This window comes from Bos javanicus, chromosome 24 (assembly GCF_032452875.1).
Source record: "Bos javanicus breed banteng chromosome 24, ARS-OSU_banteng_1.0, whole genome shotgun sequence".
NCBI classification, from domain to species: domain Eukaryota; kingdom Metazoa; phylum Chordata; class Mammalia; order Artiodactyla; family Bovidae; genus Bos; species Bos javanicus.
In genome coordinates this window covers 134838-150905 of record NC_083891.1, presented here as the reverse complement: position 1 = coordinate 150905, position 16068 = coordinate 134838, and the positions used below count along the sequence as shown (strand labels likewise).

Sequence of the window (16068 nt, the reverse complement as noted above, 5' to 3'; positions counted from 1 at the left end):
ATGCTATCTCACAGGAGGCTTACCCAAGGAAAGAGGTATAAAAAAGACCCTGTCTCCAAAACAGCATATTGCTCCCCTTTCTTAGTCTGGAGACAAATTAAGATGACCAGTGACTACTTTCAACACTCAATTTAGGCACAAAGGTGACTAATGGGTAATATCCAGAAGACTGTAATGATGAGACTACAAGAATCTATCAGCACCTGAACTTCAGCTCTCAGAATCTTTACATATGTAGTTTTGGTTGAAAACACTGTATCACTCAGAACACAGTTTAGTACTGATTACTTTTTTAATGGCAACTTTCACATCCTTATTCCTTAAGCTATAGATCAGTGGGTTTAACATGGGGATGACAACTGTGTAGAAGGCAGAGGTTATTTTGTCTGTGTCCATGGAGTAACTTGAGCTGGGTCTGAAATGCATGAACAGGAGTGTGCCATGAAATATAGCCACAGTCGTTAAATGGAAGGCACATGTAGAGAAAGCTTTGCGTCTCCCCTCGGAGGAGTTCATCCTAAGGATGGTTGCTTTGATGTAGCTGTAGGAGAGGAGGACAGTGATAATGCTGGTCCCCACAACACAACTACTGGATATGAGCAGCATTATCTCATTGATGGATGCATCTGAGGAGGAGAGGGCTAGCAAGGCCAGGAAGTCACAGAAAAAGTGATTGATGACATTAGAACTGCAAAATGATAATCAAAATGTACAACAGGTGTGAATTGCTGAATCTACCAAACCTTCCACCCAGATAACAGATATTAGCTGGGTACAGAGTCTTCTGGACATGGAAACTGTATAAAGAAGTGGATTGCAAATGGCTACATAATGGTCATAAGCCATGACAGCCAACATGAGACTTTCCATATCTACAAAGGTCCCCCAGAAATACATCTGCATAGCACACAAGTCAAATGGAATCCTCTTATGCTTAGATAGGAACTCAGCCAGCATCTTGGGAGAGACAGCAGAGGAGTAGCAGACATCACAGGAGGAAAGATTGCTCAGGAAATGATACATGGGTGTGTGCAGTCTTGGGTCCACCTTGATCAGCAGGATCATCCCGACACTGGCAACCACAGTTACACCATAAACCAGTAGGAAGAGCACGAAGAGCCCCTGCTGCACGTGCCTTCTGTCTGAAAGTCCTAGGAATGTGAAGTTAGTAGCCACACTGCAGTTCTCAGCAGTCATCACTCAGATCTGTTGGGAAATTCCTGGTTGTGAAAGAAGAAATGGAAATGGAGGGTAAATACGTCAACTTACTATCATTATAGTTAAACCCCTGGTCCTTTTGTAGATGTAAGTAATCAAGAAAAGAGACAGACCTTCCTAGGACTGCATGAGGCCAACAGACTCAGAAATATTCTCCAATTTTGTTTAAATGAAAAAAAAATTGACAACAATACATTTGCAAAGCACTGTATAGTTTGGCAGTGCCCTTTCATCCGAACTAAATCAGACTGTTTCCAATCCAACTTGTGTAGTATTTATGACCACGTTTGTGGCTTTCCTGATGGCTGAGATGGTAAAGAATTTGCCCGCAATGCAGGATACCTGGGTTTGATCCCTGGGTCGGGAAGACACCCTGGAGAAAGGAATGGCTATCCACTCCAATATTCTGCCTGGAGAACTCCATGAACAGAGGATCCTGGTGGGCTCTACAGTCCATGGGGTCTCAGAGTCAGGCACAACTGAGTGACTAACACTTTGCTACTTCTGTCTGATACTAACAAAATGATGTGCTCTGAGTGAAGCAAGGATCTGATAATTGGGTGGTTCACATAACTTGTCTTTTGGCAGGATTGCTGGAGTTTTTGGTTTGTTTTGTTTTTCAAAGATGTAGAAATGTTGTTATACCCTGTGTTAGAGAAGAGTAGTAAGTAAGAAGCACAGGTGATGAATATATTGCTTTCTTATTCCCCCTGTGGAGAGGGCAGAACTATAGCCAGTTCTGAATATAAGAAGTCCTCAGTTCAGCTCAGTTCTGTCGCTCAGTTGTGTCTGACTCTTTTCGACCTTATGAATCGCAGCACGCCAGGCCTCCCTGTCCATCAAAAACTCCCGGAGTTCACTCAGACTCAAGTCCATCAAGCCAGTGATGCCATCCAGCCATCTCATCTTCTGGCGTCCCCTTCTCCTCTTGCCCTCAATCCCTCCCAGCATCAGAGTCTTTTCCAGTGAGTCAGCTCTTTGCATGAGGTGGCCAAAGTACTGGAGTTTCAGCTTTAGCATCATTCCTTCCAAAGAAATCCCAGGGCTGATCTCCTTCAGAATGGACTGGTTGGATCTTCTTGCAGTCCAAGGGGCTCTCAAGAGTCTTTTTCAACACCACAGTTCAAAAGCATCAATTCTTCGGCACTCAGCTTTCTTCACAGTCTAACTCTCACATCCATACATTACTACTGGAAAAACCATAGCCTTGACTAGACGGACCTTTGTTGACAAAGTAATGTCTCTGCTTTTTAATATGCTGTCTAGGTTGGTCATAACTTTCCTCCCAAGGAGTAAGCGTCTTTTAATTTCATGGCTGCAGTCACCATCTGTAGTGATTTTGGAGCCCTGAAAAATAAAGTAGGTAATTGGCTATATCAATTTACATTCCTACCCACAGTGCACAAGTTTTCCATTTTCTCTAATTCTCTCCAACAATTGTTATTTGTAGACTTTATATATATAGGAAAGGAGGAGGGGTAATTTAGGAGTATAAAGTCTACAAAATACTCTGTATAAAATAGATAAGCAACAAGGATACCGTTGTATAGCACCGTAAGTTATAGCTATTATGGTTTGTGTGCTGTGCTGTGCTCAGTCAATTCAGTCATGTCTAGCTCTCTGCAAACCCATGGACTGTAGCCCACCAGGCTCCTCTGTCCATGGGAATCAAACCCATATCTCAGACATCTCCTGCATTGCGAGCAGGTTCTTAACCCACTGAGTTTGAGTAGAGTCTAATCTAAAAAAATAATGAATCACTATGTTATGCATCTAAAATTATTATAGCACTGTAAATCAATAATACTTCAATAGGGAAGAGGAAATAGCCAAAGTCCATTAGTTGTAGTATGAGTAAACATATTATCATATCAATATATTTATTTCATGGAACATTCTTCAGCAATAAAAATGGAACTACTGTTACAATCACTTAAAAATTCCTCTTTTTTAAAATTTATTTATTTTTTTTACTTTACAGTATTGTATTGGTTTTGCCATACATTGACATGAATCCGCCATGGGTGTACATGTGTTCCCCATCCTGAACCCCCCTCCCACCTCCCTCTCCATACCATCGCTCTGGGTCCTCCCAGTGCACTAGCCCCGAGCACCCTGTATCATGCATCAAACCTGGACTGGCGATTCGTTTCACATGTGATAATTTACATGTTTCAATGCCATTCTCCCATATCATCCTGCCCTCACCCTGTCCCACAAAGTCCAAAAGACAGTTCTATACATCTGTGTATCTTTGCTGTCTCACATACAGGGTTATCATTACCATCTTTCTAAATTCCATATATATGTGCTAGTATACTGTATTGGTGTTTTTCTTTGTGGCTTACTTTACTCTGTATATTTTAAAAGAACAGTGCAGTTTAGAAATATTTATATGATAGATATCATATATATGTGTCTCTCTCTATATATTTATATAATTAGTCTTCTCAAAAGATTGTATCCCATTGCAGCTCAGTCATTGAAGAATCCACATGCACTGTGGGAAACTTGGCTTCCGTCCCTGGATTGGGAAGATCCCCTGGAGGAGGGCATGGCAACCCACTCCAGTGTTCTTGCCTGGAGATTTCCCATGGACAGAGAAGCCTGGTGGGCTGCAGTCCATGGGGTTGCAGAGTAGGACATGAATAAGCGAATAAGCACACATTTGAAGAAAAAAGTAATAACCATCAACACACTGTGTAAAGCACATTTAAGAAATTGCCTACCTCTATATCTCTCTCCTCACTCAAAATTACATTGGGTGAGAAAACATTTTGGTGTTGACTAGTTTTCTGATCGTCTCCTTCACATGATTATTTCTAAGGCTGTAGATAGGGTATTTAGCATGGGGATCACTACTGTGAAAAGCACAGTGGCTACTTTGATGAAGAGCCATGAGCTTCCGGATTTGGGTACACAGTAAAGAAGAAGGATAACCCCATGGAAAGTGGTGACGGTGGTCAGGTGGGAGGCACAGGTGGAGAAGGCTTTTCGGAGTCCACCGGCTGAAGGCATCTTAATGATTGTGACAACTACGAAAACTTAGGAGGCAACACACCTCATTGAGAGTAGAAATGATAAAACATGTCATCTGACTGAAGTAAGAGTCAGAGCAAGAGGCAGAGATGATAGCAGAATATTCACAGCCAAAGTGATGTATGACGTTAGAACTGCAGAAGGACAGCTCCAAAAGAGAACATGTGATTGTCAAGGACCACATTCCACCCCATGTGTAGGTTCCAGTGACCAGGAGGCTGCAAAGCTTAGGAGACACAGCAACTGTGCAGAACAGGGGGTTACAAACAGCCACAAACAAGTCATAGGCCATCACTGCTAGCATGAACATTTCTGTAATCACAAGTGTGCAAACAAGAAGAATTACATCATGCAACCCATGTAGGAGACAGTCTTTGTGTCCACAACCAGGATCTGTAAGAGTTTGGGTGTGGTTATAGAAGAATAACAAAAATCAAGAAAGGAGAGATAGCTAAGAAAGAAGTACACGGGGGTGTGAAGTTTGGGATTGATTCTGATGGTCATAATCATACCCAGGTTCCCCACCAGAGAGACAGTATAGACGGTGAAGAAGACCAAGAATAGAGGCACCTGGAGCTGTGGGTATTCTGAGAAGCCGGAGAGGATGAAGGTGATTCCAGCACTCTGATTTCTCTCATCCATCACTATGGTTTCTGCCAGAGAAAACCAGAGTTCACCCTAAGCAACCAGACATGACAGAAATAGAGGGTATTTTTTTCCCCCCAGCCTAGACAGGGGACTGGTCTGCAGTGATGAAGTCTGGGATTTCTCAGGAATGTGAATAAGACATGGTTGGAGCCAAATGGTATACCACGTGTCTACAGGTGTGGAACGTGCAAGTCAGCTTCTGATGGAGGGGCAAGGAAAGTTTGGACTGGGAAGAACTGAGTGTCACGGTGACTCAGAAAATGTCCTTGTTTGAAATTTTTCAACCTTCTCAGCTCTGACTCCCTTTTCTCCACATGGAGAATACCTTTCTTTAGCTTCATTTAATTGAAGTTGTTGATTGCACTTGCAAATTCTTGTTTGTTCAGACTGCTCAAGATGTCCTCTGTTTTTCTCTCACTTTTCCTTAGTGCTCTCCAATCAGAGAGAGCCTTCCTAGGTAGTGCGGTGGTAAAGAATCCTCCTGATAATTCAGGTGATGCAAGGGACAGGAGTTCAATCCCTGGGTCAGGAATATCTCCAGGGGAAATAGTTCGCAACCCACTCCAGTATCCTTGCCGGTGAAATCTGATGGATGGAGGAGCCTGTCGGGCTACAGTCCATGGAGTTGCCAGTCACACAACTGAGAGATTCAGCACCCACCTCATCAGAGAAGCCTCAGGTTTACGGTCCCTTAATGATTTCACCAACTGGCCAAACCTTGGTAAAAAGTCACATATTGTATCTCCTAGAGAATATGAATGATGTCTTGTTAACAACCTAGACTCCTTAATCAAGTCAACTTGCCTTCAAATTTAACCTCAGTCACTTATTAATATGCCTCTGACAAGTTAAGCTCTCTGAAACCTTACCTATAGAATATAATTCTATTATAAGAATTTGTTTTTACTACACAATTATGTATAAAATAAAACTTAAATTAGTGAATTATTTTCTAAAATGTTTAAGACTTTAATTTTACATGCAATAAATGTCCCCCCTCCCCCCCACCAAATTTAGTTTAGAATACTGGAGTGGGAAGCCATTCCCTTCTCCAGGGGATCTTCCCAACCCAGGGATTGGACCCAGGTCTCCCACATTACAGGCAGATTCTTTACCAGCTGAGTCACAAGGGAAGACCAGAAATACTTGAGTGGGTAGGCTATCCCTTCTCCAGCAGATCTTCCTGACCCAGAAATTGAACCGGGGTCCCATGCATTGCAGGCGGATTCTTTACCAGCTGAGCTATCAGGGAAGTCCAACTTTAATTATTTTCTAAAACATTTAAGACTTTAATTTCACATATAATAAATGGCCCCCACCAAATTTAGTTTCTTCTCTTGTATTTCTAATGCTGTTTTTCATGTTTACTTTGAATTTGAAATATATGACCTCAAAATATTCTACAATGTAGCACTGCCTATAATTTTATGAAGTACGAAATGGTGCAAATAGTGACTAGAAGTAGAAAAAATGCATAGATTAGGGAAATATTTTTCTTACTTAATTATTTTCTAATGTTTCCTTCTTAGCTGCACATTTCCATTAATGTCTCAAGCCATCAAGGCATAAGCTTTGTTTTGTCCATTTTTCTCTGTTCTTGTCTGTATCTCTATGATTTCCTTTCCATCCAAGGTTAAGGCTGTGAAAAATGCAATTAGGGCAAAATGAACATATTCTTCAAAATACACTCCCATCTTTATTGCTAGCTACCACCCATCTACTCAGCAGCTATCTTTATCTAGCCTACCTACAGCCATCCTTCAGGACAAATTTTCATTCAATCTTAGTTTAAAATAATGCTCAAATGCTTACCCATATTCAAAATCATCTCCATACAAATTACCTGCAAACTGAACATTTCTGTCTGGATTTATGTGATTGCTAAAAGAACTAAACTCTAGTTTCATCCACCTCATTCGCACTGATTCAAAGGTATTCTTTTTAATGGCTGAGTAATACTCCATTGTGTATATGTACCACAGCTTTCTTATCCATTCATCTGCTGATGGACATCTAGGTTGCTTCCATGTCCTGGCTATTATAAACAGTGCTGTGATGAACATTGGGGTACACGTGTCTCTTTCAATTCTGGTTTCCTCAGTGTGTATGCCCAGCAGTGGGATTGCTGGATCATAAGGCAGTTCTATTTCCAGTTTTTAAAGGAATAACCCTGTATGCTGCTGCTGCTGCTGCTAAGTCGCTTCAGTTGTGTCCGACTCTGTGCGACCCCATAGACGGCAGCCCACCAGGCTCCCCCGTCCCTGGGATTCTCCAGGCAAGAATACTGGAGTGGGTTGCCATTTCCTTCTCCAATGCATGAAAGTGAAAAGTGAAAGAAGTCGCTCAGTCATGTCCGACTCTTAGCAACCCCATGGACTGCAGCCTACCAGGCTCCTCCATCCATGGGATTTTCCAGGCAAGAGTACTGGAGTGGGGTGCCATTGCCTTCTCTGATAACCCTGTATATGAGACAGAAAAAGAGACACTGATGTATAGAACAGTCTTTTGGACTCTATGGGAGAGGGAAAGGGTGGGATGATATGGGAGAATGGCATTGAAACATGTATAATACCATATATGAAATGAGTCACCAGTCCAGATTCGATGCACGATACTGGATGCTTGGGGCTGGTGCACTGGGATGACCCAGAGGGATGGTATGGGGAGGGAGGAGGGAGGAGGGATCAGGATGGGGAACACATGTATACCTGTGGCGGATTCATGTTGATATATGGCAAAACCAATACAATATTGTAAAGTTTAAAAAAATAAAATAAAAGAACTAAACTACCAATGCAGCAGACATAAGAGACACGGGTTCTATCCCTGGGTTGGGAAAATTCCCTGGAGGAGTATATATATTCTTGCTTGGAGAATCCCATGGACAGCGGAGCCTGGTAGGCTATAGTCTATAGGGTTGTTTATAAACAGTCAGAAAGGACTGAAGTGACTTAACATGCACAGTATCACTGCATTATCTAGACTGCTTGATAGCTACTTCTTTCATTTTACTCACTGCAGGAATTTTTATTTCTGTGTACAAAATACAGACATTTTGGTATATAAAAGCATTATTACCTTTTAATATCAAATACCAGGCAACATATTTCAGACTTTTTACTTTAATGCATTGAAGAAGGATTTAATTCAGAACTCAAAGCATTATTACCTTTTAATATCAAATACCAGGCAACATATTTCAGACTTTTTACTTTAATGCATTGAAGGATTTAATTCAGAACTCAAATTTGCTGTACTGCTCCAACTTGCTTTCACCTGAATGATTTTAAACTCAAAAAAATTAATGCGAAGTCTGGCACATTTCTCTACAGTTTTATAGATTTCTTTTTTATATTTCCCTAATTTTTTTTTTACTATTTTAAATTGAAAACAAATACTACTACTTGAATGCCCCCTAAGGACATCATTCAGCTATATAAGTGAAGTTCAAAACTAAATGCACCCCATGAATATTAAAGATATAAGAAATAAGTTCAACATATTGTATTCTTACCCTTAAATGAATTAAATGAGTTAATTTATCCCTGGATCAGGAAGAAACCCTGGAGAAGGAAATGGCAATCCAGTATTCTTGCCTGGAGAATCCCATGGATAGAGGAACTTGGCAGGCTACCATCCATGGGGTTGTAAAAGACATATGACTTAGTAATTAACCAACAACCATCAACAACAATACCAGAAAGAGATGTTGCAAAAGAAAAAAAGATCATGACAGTTAATGCTCCTCATTACAGAAATACTGAATAAAATATTAGAAAATAAAATATCACAGTATATGATAGGAAAATAAACAATGACTCAAGGGGGGAGGGGAGGAACCAAAACAATTACCTGTATAGCAGCAAACAAGATATATAAGAAAATTCTTTCAATCTGATAAAGATTATCTACAAAATACCTCTAGCTAGCATTATGTTTAATGTAAAAACAGAAAACAGAAAAGAAATCCTATATAAAGTAAAATAACTTGATTTTCTCCTAACCCTGTGTATAAAAACAACCAAAAAAAAATAATTTCCTCAACCACTTTTATTCAACATCTTATTTTAAATTTTTGCTGAATAAGGAAAGAAAATTATAATTACTGGAAAGTAAAAAGTAAAACTATCTTTATTTGCCAGCTAGATTCTGTATATAGAAAGTTCTAAGGAATCTGCAACCAAAATATGAAAAAATAATAACAGAATGCAGTAGTGTTGCATAAATGAGTATATATAAAAATATCAATTGCATCATTGTATTCTGCTGCTGCTGCTGCTGCTAAGTCGCTTCAGTCGTGTCTGACTCTGTGCGACCCCAGAGACAGCAGCCCACCAGGCACCCCCATCCCTGGGATTCTCCAAGCAAGAACACTGGAGTGGGTTGCCATTTCCTTCTTCAATGCATATACCTGTGGCGGATTCATTTTGATATTTGGCAAAACTAATACAATTATGTAAAGTTTAAAAATAAAAAAAATTAAAAAAAAAAAAAAAAGAAAGTGAAGTTACTCAGTCGCGTCTGACTCTTAGCGACCCCATGGATGGCAGCCCTCCATGCTCCTCTGTCCATGGGATTTTCCAGGCAAGAGTACTGGAGTGGGATGCCATTGCCTTGTATTCTAATGGTGAGCAAATAGAAATGACTTTTTAAAGTATAATTTGCAAGACTTATTCATGCATGCATGTATGTGTGTGTGTTAGTCTCTCGGTCGTGTCCAACTCTTTGGGACCCCATGGGCTGTAGCCCACCAGGCTCCTCTGTCCATGGAATTCTCCAATCAAGAATACTGAAATGGGTTTCCATTTCCTTTTCCAGGGGATCTTCCCGACCCAGGGTTATTGAACGCAGGTCTCCTGCAAGCATAAGGATTATCAATAAACTGGTGGTAGCTAAGCTGTAATCCCTGAATACTGTAATTACACCAAAGGCAAGCCATTTCTAGTTTTCATGGTCAGCAGGCCATATTTTTTGCAATGATAACCTATTTCTGACATTCTACACTCTAACAAGAAAGTGAAAGTGTTAATCACTCAGTCATGCATGATTCTTTGGGACCCCATGGACTGTAGTCCTCCAGGCTCCTCTGTCCATGGAATTCTCCAGGTAAGACTGCTGGAATGGCTGACCATTCCCTTCTCCAGGAAGTCTTCCCAATCTAAGGATGAACCCAGTTCTCCTGCATTGCAGGTGGATTCTTTACCATTTGAGCCACCAGAGAAGCCCACACTCTTATCAGGAAGAGGTTAATTTCTATTCAACACATGAATACTAGAAATATTTGTCACAGCCATCTAGGAAGTATGAACTTTTCAATTAAAACTCTAGGAGACTGCCTTTGGATCTGTACATTCTTGGGGAGATGTAGGTTTAGATATATACATAGTATTACAGCCAAACTATTTTAAAATTAATCACAGTAATTTCAGTAGTTAATATGAGGATTACTTAAAGTTTCTTATAGCTAATAACAATTTTATTAAATGTGAGTTGAGAAAAGTCATCCATTCAGGATGGAATGAGTTTTGTATTTAACCAAATTATTTTTCTAGAACTGTAAATTGCAAGAACGATATTTCTTCCCTTTTGCTTTAATATGTTGATTTGTGGTTATTAATTCATGACTGTTAAACCACTTCTCAGTTTCTGGAATAAAACCCAGTGTGTTAATATTCTGTCTTGAGTATTCATTATCTAACCTCATGAGAAAGATTGATCTATAAATTTATTTCTTATAATAGCTTTGTTTGAATTGATTGTTAAAAACTCAGTGAATACAATGCATTATTAAATATCCTTTCAATCTATTCTCTAGAAAGATTTGTGCATGATTGACAATATTTCTTAAATGTTTCAAGAAATTCACCAACATAATAAACAGGGTATAGGATATCTTTGTTAGGAAGTTTTTGAAAACAAATTCCATTACTTTGGGCTTCCCCAGTGACTCAGTGGTAAAGAGTCCACCTGCAATACAGAATACACAGGAGATGGGGGTTCGATCCTGGGTCAGGGATATTTCTTGGAGAAGGGCATGGCCACCCATTCCAGTATTCTTGCCAGGAAAATCCCATGGACAGAGAAGCCTGGCAGGCTAAAGTCCATGGGGTCACAAAGAGTCACATGACCGAGCACACACAGACATTCATTACTTTAATAGATAAGACTTTACCTAGATTTTCTATTTTTATTGTATAAGATTGAATGCTATGTTTTTTTCAAGGAAGGTGTTTATTTCACTAAGATTTGTGATTTCTTAATAATGATTCTTCCCAATATATTCTTATCTGCCATGCCTGTAGAATTTTACCTATGTCCATTTTCCCCCCTAATCAGTAAAGAAAGAGATAAAGTTTGGATTATTTTTAACTCAGTATCAGATCAGATCAGATCAGATCAGTCGCTCAGCCGTGTCCGACTCTTTGTGATCCCATGAATCGCAGCACGCCAGGCCTCCCTGTCCAACACCAACTCCTGGAGTTCACTGAGACTCACGGCCATTGAGTCAGTGATGCCATCCAGCCATCTCATCCTCTGTCGTCCCCTTCTCCTCCTGCCCCCAATCCCTCCCAGCATCAGAGTCTTTTCCAATGAGTCAACTCTTCGCATGAGGTGGACAAAGTACTGGAGTTTCAGCTTTAGCATCATTCCTTCCAAAGAAATCCCAGGGCTGATTGCCTTCAGAATGGACTGGTTGGATCTCCTTGCAGTCCAAGGGACTCTCAAGAGTCTTCTCCAACACCACAGTTCAAAAGCATCAATTCTTCGGCGTTCAGCCTTCTTCACAGTCCAACTCTCACATCCATACATGACCACAGGAAAAACCATAGCCTTGACTAGACGGACCTTTGTTGGCAAAGTAATGTCTCTGCTTTTCAATATGCCATCTAGGTTGGTCATAACTTTCCTTCCAAGGAGTAAGCGTCTTTTAATTTCATGGCTGCAGTCACCATCTGCAGTGATTTTGGAGCCCAGAAAAATAAAGTCTGACACTGTTTCCACTGTTTCCCCATCTATTTCCCATGAAGTGATGGGACCGGATGCCATGATCTTCGTTTTCTGAATGTTGAGCTTTAAGCCAACTTTTTCACTCTCCACTTTCACTTTCATCAAGAGGCTTTTTGAGTTCCTCTTCACTTTCTGCCGTAAGGGTGGTGTCATCTGCATATCTGAGGTTATTGATATTTCTCCCGGCAATCTTGATTCCAGCTTGTGTTTCTTCCAGTCCAGCATTTCTCATGATGTACTCTGCATAGAAGTTAAATAAGCAGTGTGACAATATACAGCCTTGATGTACTCCTTTTCCTATTTGGAACCAGTCTGTTGTTCCATGTCCAGTTCTAACTGTTGTTTCCTGACCTGCATACAAATTTCTCAAGAGGCAGATCAGGTGGTCTGGTATTCCCATCTCTTTCAGATGTCAAACTCAAAATATAACATGCCTTTGTTATCTCTCTTTTCCCTCAGAGACTGAATCAATCATAGTAATGATAATGAGAAATAAATCAAATGGCAAAGTCACATCAATAAAAACAATGGTGGGATTTCCCTGGTGGTCCAGGGGTTAAGATTCTTTGCTTCCACTGCGGGGAGCACAGGCTTTATCCCTGGTTGGGAAACTAAGATCTCGCATGCTGTGCAGCACAGCCAAAAATAAAAATAAAAGTCAATAAATTAAAACAATGGTAAAATAAAAACCAGCTAATGTGATCTTATCATTATGAAGGAGTATAGATGAATGAAGCAGAGAGGGCATGGCTACAGTCAAACATGCTTGAACACACAGAGCTAAAGAACAGGTGACGTTAAGTTTTACAGCCCCTAAGGGTCTCAGGGTTTAAAAGAATGAAGAAAATAAACACTGAAGTCTGTGTGAAAATGAAACAGTCAAGGATAAACAGGATCCACTTACAGGGAAGAAAAGATGTCAGAAGTTGCTCTAATGGATAGTGAGATTTACTTCAAAGTTATCATAAAGAATATGTGGTAATGGCAGGTACTTCAAAGGAATATAAGAAAGACTTATTAAACCAAATGAGGTAGATTCATGATTAGGTCCAGTTATTCAAAAACATCTCTGTTAATCTATTATAATTTTTTTCATATTTCATTATTGATAAAGAGCATTTCTTCTTCTTTGGATTATGAGTGCAAACCTGAGACATAAATGAGTATGTAACTTGGGCTTTATCACTGAGTAATCATTATATCTCATTAGAAATACATTTAACTTTTTCTCAGTATTCAGTATCATCTTAAACACCTTTTATTGAACTATATTATACTTGCATTCAAAAAGTTAGTGATGCATACAGAGACTAGCTATTATTTTCAGGATCTTCGTGCTTAAAATCAGGTAATATTTTTATAATGCAAACTCAAAAGTCCTCATTTTACCTGGAGTAAAATAAAGTTCTGAGACAAGCTAAAAGTTGCATTTTATAGAATTGAATCAAAAGAGTTAGTTATGAGAACCTGAGTGCAAATTTAACCCTAACCCTAACCTTAACCCTGACACTAAACAGAGTTATCATCTGTGCTTGCAGCAGTGTTACAAATCACAACATAAACTGTAGCATGAGGAGTGAGTCTCTAACAATATATATCTTTTCATCGCTGTGACTTCCATAATGTATTATTTCTATATTAACACAGAAATAATTGTAGCTCATCCTGATCATCAAAAAAAAAGTAAAGTGCAATATACAATTTATTTGAAACATAATCATATATTTACTTAAAGGTTAACTAGCATCAGAAATATATAAGAAAATTATTAGGCATAATATGAATATAAACATATTTATTTGAGTTATACACAGCTTGACTTTAATTCAAGTGGTTTTTCAGTCCTATTGGACTTCTGAATTATATTGAGGGAGAAAGCAGTTTCATAGTTATCAAACTCCTGACTGTCTCTTTCACATCTTTATTCCTAAGGCTGTAGATAAGAGGGTTCAGCATAGGAATCATGACAGTAAAAAGCACAGTGGCTACTTTGATGAGGAGCTATGAGCTTTTGGAGTTGGGTACACAATAAAGGAACAGAACAGTCCCATGGAGAATGGTGACGGTGCTCAGGTGGGAGGCACAGGTGGAGACGGCTTTTCAGAGTCCAGCAGCTGAAGGCATCTTGATGATTGTGACAACTATGAAAACAGGAAGTGAGGATAACCAGGAGGCTACACAAATCTCATTGAGTGTAGAAATGATGAAATGCATCAGTTGACTGAAATGGGTGTCAGAACAGGAAGCAGAGATGATGGCAGAATACTCACAGCCAACGTGATGTATGACATTAGAACTGCAGAAGGACAGCTCCAAAAGAAAACATGTGATTGTCAAGGAACACATTCCACCCCACATGTAAGTCCCAGCGAACAGGAGGCTGCAGAGCTTAGGAGATATAGCAACTGTGTAGAGCAAGGGGTTACAAACAGCCGCAAACCGGTCATAGGCCATCGCTGCTAGCATAGACATCTCCGTAATCACAAATGCACAGCCAAAGAAAAACTGTGCCATGCATCCTTTGAAAGAGATAACTCTGTCTTCCACTACCAAGATACCTAGGAGTTTGGGTGTAAATACACTGGAAGAACAAATATCCAAAAAGGATAGATGGCTAAGAAAAAAGTACATGGGTGTGTGGAGTTTAAGACTTGTCCTTACGATCACTATTATGCCAAGATTCCCCACCAGAGTGACTGTGTAAATGGTCAAGAACATCAGGAAAAGGGGTTCCAGGAGGTGTGGGTATTCTGAGAAGCCCAAGAGGATGAACATGGTCACAGAGCTCTGATTTCCTTCACTCAGAACCATGGATCTTGATTTAAAAGATAGAAATAAAGAAGAATTAAAATTGAGCAACAAAACATGAGAAGGTGGAGTGAAAGAAGCTCAAGATTGCTCAACCTAAGCTAGTGAAGCAGTGTGATCAGTGTATACCCAGGAATGTTCTGAAGTGTCGGGTTGAAGTCTTTGCTTAACAACTTGAGTAAATTTGATTATGGGAAATTAGCTTTATCCTTTAGAACTTTAGTTTCTTTATCTGGAAAATAAGAAAGAATAGTATTTATCAATAGTAGTATTATATATAAATGATTCCTGAATGAGTATAATGCTTAGAGTACTAAGTATCCCCAAGATAGAATATAATTATATGAGAACACAGGCTACATAGAAGGAAATAAAAAAAGAAAAAACTAGACAAATCATTGATTGGGTTATGGCAGTCATATGATAACAGCAGAATTGGCCTGGGAAAGATTAAACATTTTTAACACATAAAGAAAAATAGAATAGTAAATTTCTCTGGGGTTAAACATATAACTGCACATGCACAACGATCCTGGGACTAATAAAAGTAGAATTAGAATTTAACCTGTATATTGCTGTTTTCAGTTCATATAGGTTTCCTCTGCCAAAAATCTTCTGGATTCCATATCCCTCCGATCAGAGTGAAAGGATGATCCTAGGTTAAATCAACCCACCAAATGCCAGATATCCTTGGTGTATTCTATGATGGATTCCTTGCTAACACTAATATGCTGCATACACATTTTGTATCAAAATTGAAATTTTGTTTAAATGTTTCCAGTCCTTTAATCAAAAGTTGATGATTCTTGCAAAATATAGTTAATAATAATAGCAAAAAATATAATCTGTTATTTTTGCAACAGCCAAGAAATTGCAATGGTGAATGGAATTGTTTCCTTAATTTCTCTTTCTATTTTCTCATTATTAGTGTATAGGAATGCAAGGGATTTCTGTGTGTTGATTTTATATCCTGCAACTTGCAGCAGTGTAATTTACAGTATGATTTCTTTTGTCATTGACCTACTGCTGATGTTTTTAAAAATAATTCACCTACATACAGAGGTGTTTGTGCATGCTAAGTAGTTTCAGTCGTGTTGGACTCTTTGTGACCCCATGGACTGTAGCCCACCAAGTTCCTCTGTCCATGGGATTCTCCAGGCAAGAATACTGGAGCAGGTTGCCATGCTCTCCTCCAGGGGATCTTCCTGACTCAGGAATTGAACCCCTGTCTCTGTATGTCTCCTGCATTGGCAGGAGGGTTCTTTACCACTAGTGCCACCTGGGAAGATCAATATAGAGGCTATACTTCTTAGAGGCTATACTTCTTAAAATCATGAAAAATTACAT

The 16068-nt window shown here is 39.4% G+C and overlaps 2 pseudogenes; both read right to left on the bottom strand.

Annotated features, from left to right (window-relative positions):
- Positions 1 to 258: 258 nt before the first annotated feature.
- Positions 259 to 1197, bottom strand: LOC133237864 (olfactory receptor 5J3-like; annotated as a pseudogene).
- A 12552-nt stretch (positions 1198 to 13749) lies between these two features.
- LOC133237353 (olfactory receptor 1165-like) lies at positions 13750 to 15138 on the bottom strand (annotated as a pseudogene).
- Between the last annotated feature and the right edge of the window lie 930 nt (positions 15139 to 16068).